General features: G+C 35.0%; 1 long non-coding RNA gene across 1 annotated transcript; it reads right to left on the bottom strand.

Moving 5' to 3' along the window:
• Window positions 1-2,193: 2,193 nt before the first annotated feature.
• On the bottom strand, window positions 2,194-4,207 carry LOC108535036 (uncharacterized). Its single transcript, XR_001887119.1, has 3 exons — window positions 4,088-4,207; window positions 3,876-3,950; window positions 2,194-2,468 (listed from the first exon to the last, which is right to left on the bottom strand). It is a non-coding gene; the product is annotated as an uncharacterized LOC108535036 (long non-coding RNA).
• Window positions 4,208-4,446: the final 239 nt, after the last annotated feature.

Below are 4,446 nucleotides of genomic sequence, written 5' to 3'. Positions count from 1 at the left end.
TAACCGATGTGATACATGCTTTTATTAATGTATTTACAGAGCACTATGTGGGCAGAGAGGAAGGAGAAGCCGACCCTGTGTGTTAGTTAGGGGAGGAGGTTCTAGAAAATATTCTCTAAGTATGCCCTCTGAGTTGAGTCCTTGAAGAACACCAGTTTTCAATGATATACAGGAATGAGAATAAGATAATTGGAATAAGAGAGTTCCTTCAGTTTAGAGAAGCAGCTCACACTGAGGCACAGAGGTGTGAGAGCACACTGACTTCAGGGGCTGCTAACTGGAGATACCTTCCTTATGGAACTAGGAGGAGAGTAAGGGCCATATCACAGAGCACTATGTATGGCATGCTAGAGCACTTAGACTAAAGCAAGTGGAAGCTACAGGAACACTTAGTGCCAGGATCAGATTTGCACCTTAGGTGTATCACTCTGCCTATGGGATGGAAGGTTGAATGCAGTTAGGGGAAAGAAGAAAGAAAGCAAATAGCTAGTATGAAGACAAAAAAACTATCTGAAAAAGGCAACCTGGAAACTGTAATGTCCCACTATGGTTTAGTGGTTTTATGCTGGGAATAGATTGGTCTGGAATGATTCCAAAAGAACAGGACTAAGAAAAGTCTGTAACTGGTTGTAAGTAGCCCCAGATTCCCTTTCAAGGTTCTATTCTGAATTTTCCCTTTCTATATAATTACTTTGATTACTGTTCCAAGAAAGATCTTGCTGTATTTTATATTTGGCTTATGTTTCCTTTAAGTGTTCTTATATCTCTACCCCACAGAGAATTCTCATCTTCTATCTTAAAGTTAGTTACCTCTAGGGAGGCTCCTATGATTCTATATCCCCTTGTATATCTATATTTATATCTGTATTCACTTATATGTATATGTATTTCTATACGTATCAAGCACTCAACACTTTCAGAATAGCCTATGGTGAGTGTATCTCTATGTGTTCTAACTATATTATGAGTTTTTTGCTTTTGTTCATTAGACAAACACTGTTTTACACTAGGATTATGTACTGTTTTGCACTAGGAAAACTCTAGGATTATGCCTGGAACACAGTAGTGCCTTAATAGATGTCTTTTGGAGTTGAATCTCAGCTACCTTTACCAGTATGATATTGTTTTGCTGAGTGTTTTAGAGAAAAATTAAAAGTAAGACATTGAAAATAATTGAAATAATGAGAAGACAAGGGAGAATTTTATACTGGTTACAATTATATAGTTAATAGTGTAAATTATTGGGAAACTAGATTATTAGGAAACTAGCCAACCATAATTTGGCTAACCTTCTAGACAAATTGTACTCCTCTTACCGCAGGGCTGGTGACATTACTTTGTCTGTAAATGGCAGAGTAAGTCGCACAGGGATTGAGAATTGCACATTGGCTATCATAAAAGCCTTAGAAGGAAATCTGTAATTAGTAGCATGGATGTCTCAGAATCACGTAATGTAAAAACTTAGGATGATTTATGGGCTAACAACTGGACTTTAATAATCTCTGGAGCTTTCTGAAGTACACATTTAATCAGATCTTCTCCTTTCAGTAAGATGATAAACATGAAGTCAGAATAGTTAGACAAATGACTGAGAGGCCCAGGAAATCATTACACTGCTGTTAAAAATCAATCAGCCCTTGCTTGTCCTTCATGAGTGTGTTGGGTACAGACGACAGGCTATGTACCTCTGTATACCTGTGTATGGCCCTGTATAACCCTCAGTCACTAACATATTGTTATCACTCTTAATCTGGATACAAATATTTTCTTTAGTTTATTTGAGGAAAAGATAGCAATTGAGTACCAATATATTTTAAATTAAATATTTAACAACAAGAACAAAAATATCCCAACTATGATAATTACTTATCTAAAAAATTCATTAGTAGTAATGTCTTTAAAATTTCAAACAAGATATCAAACTTCTGAAATGTGATGCTGAACCAACATTTAAATTCCATCCCTAGTGCCTAAGCACTTTGTGCTTAGCCGTGTTAGCTGTCACTGCATATTAGAGCATACGGTGACCTTATTCCTATACTTGATTGCTCCTTGAACAGAAACATGTTTCCTGAGATAAATAATTGTCATCTTTATAAATATGTCTGGCACATGTGATAATGAAATGAACACAGACAGGTATCAGCGATTACATTTTGTTTTAATTGCTTTCTGAGAAATTTGTGACATTTTGTTAAAATACAGCAAAACCAAGGAAAACATTAATTGTAAATACATCTGAGTAGGTAGAGTTACTGGTATTACACAGAAATAGAGCTTCCTGAGAACATCTACTTTCTAAAGTTCTTCTTGGTTTTACATGCAGAGACGGTGATTGCAATAGTTTCTTCCTTAGAGTAAATGACTTCACAAATGGAGACCAAGTGTCATATGTTGGCAGAAAAACAAATTTACACACATTGTGAGGCACTTGTCAAGGTGTCCAAGTGAGGTATATGAAGACATCCCTAGAAATTGTTAGATTATTATAAACTTTATACAGATAAATGGGCCAGGGATGGTCAGTGGCTCAGAAAGCTTCCAGGAAGGAAGGAATTGGGTACTAATAACAGGTACCAGCGATCCGTAATCACAATTCTCCTACCATAGGTTCCTTTCAAGAAACTTTTGCCAGCTAACTAGCAAAAATACTCATCTCCTTTCCTTCATATACCAAAGACTAGCAATTGATTCATTTCTATTTTAATGAATTTTTAAAAGCTTAATACCTTTAGGAGTACAAGTCATTTTTGGGTACATGGATGAATTGTATAGTAGTGAAATCTGAACTTTTAGTGTACCTGTCACCTAAATAGTGCACGTTGTACCTAATAGGTAATTTTTCATGCTTTATCCTCCTCTCACCCTCTCTTCTTCTGAGTCTTCAATGTCTATTATACTACTCTATATGCCATTGTATACCCATAGCTCAGCTCCCACTTATAAGTGAGAATATGCAATATTTGGTTTTTGATCTCTAGGTTACTTCATTTAGGATAATGGTTTTCAATTCCATCCAAATTACTGCAAAATACATTATTTTGTTATTTTTTTATGACTGGGGAGTATTCCATGGTATGTGTGATGTATTACACATATATCACATTTTGTTTATCCACTCATTGATTGATGAACTCTTATATTGATTCCATATCTTCACAATTGTGAATTGTGCTGTGATAAACGTGTATATGCAGGTTTTTTTTTTTTTTTAATGTAATGACTTCTTTTCCTTTGGGTAGATACCCAGTAGGGGGATTGCTGGATTGAGTGGCAGATCTCAGCAATTGCTTTCTAATGAATTCTTCTGCCCTCAAGACTTACTTGTATTTTTTATTTTAACAATGTTTTATAGTCAGTATTATATTGGGAAATAAAAATGCTTAATATAAATTTTCTTGAGCTTGCTTATCCTAGAGAATCACTTAATACATATGAGTGGGAAAGTGTAGTATAAATAGCTTTTATGTATTCTGTTTTCTACCTGAAAACAAAAACAAACAGGAAAAATGTCAATGTTTTGCTAGGGAAGGGGTGGTATCATAGTGTTGACTTAATTTTGCATGACTTGAGAACTTGGACTGTTAAAAGAAATTCCATTATTCTAACCCTTTAGATGGGAAAAGATGGAGGTTCTCCCACTAAATCAGAACTATTAAGAACTAAATCAGTACTATTAAGAGAAGAACTTATTAACTGGGGCAACATGCATATTCATATGTAAAATCTTTTTCTATTCTTCTACCTCCTTCACCCAAATTGAAGTAGATGAAATAAACGTGTAAACTAGGAATTTTTCTTAAACACTGTTGAAATCAAGTTTGTTTACTTTTAGAGTATAAGACTACACATCAGTTTAAGCTGGATATAAATACCTCTTGAAGAAAGTTGTAAGCTCTTGTCAAATCCAACTAGTTTTTTTTCTTCTTAAGATTCTTCACGTGTAATTTCTAAAAATTAAAAAAAATTAACTTGAGGTGGATACAACTCAAAAAAATACGTGTTCCTCTCTGTAGTCGATTTGTTTTATTGGAATCCATGAATCTGTTTATAGTAATAAGGATATCACTGGATCAAGATACTTTACCTGGGCACCTGTGAAGAAGGTACTTCTGAGAAATGTAGTTTGGGGCCACTTCAAGTTAGTGGATCCGGCTTAAGTAGTGAGGTGGCTGGATGGTTTATATACGGGGCACCCAGTCTTTGCCATTCCTTTTAGGATTTCCCTGGTCTCTAGAAAACCAATGAATGTGTTCTAGAATGTCTTTTATCTTCTCATGACTCATACATGATACTTAGAATATCAATTCTAGACCTAATAAACCTATAGCAGACATCAGAGTAGATTGAGAAGATTGTAGCCTTGGATTTAAAACACACACTTTATTCATAATAAGGGTTAGGAACTCTCAGTGCTTTCAATTGTGTTTCCAAATGCTGACTGAG

Source organism: Rhinopithecus bieti, unplaced genomic scaffold (genome assembly GCF_001698545.2).
Source record: "Rhinopithecus bieti isolate Rb0 unplaced genomic scaffold, ASM169854v2 scaffold_12646, whole genome shotgun sequence".
In the NCBI taxonomy this organism is placed as follows: Eukaryota; Metazoa; Chordata; class Mammalia; order Primates; family Cercopithecidae; genus Rhinopithecus; species Rhinopithecus bieti.
This window is presented reverse-complemented; position numbering and strand designations above follow the sequence as displayed.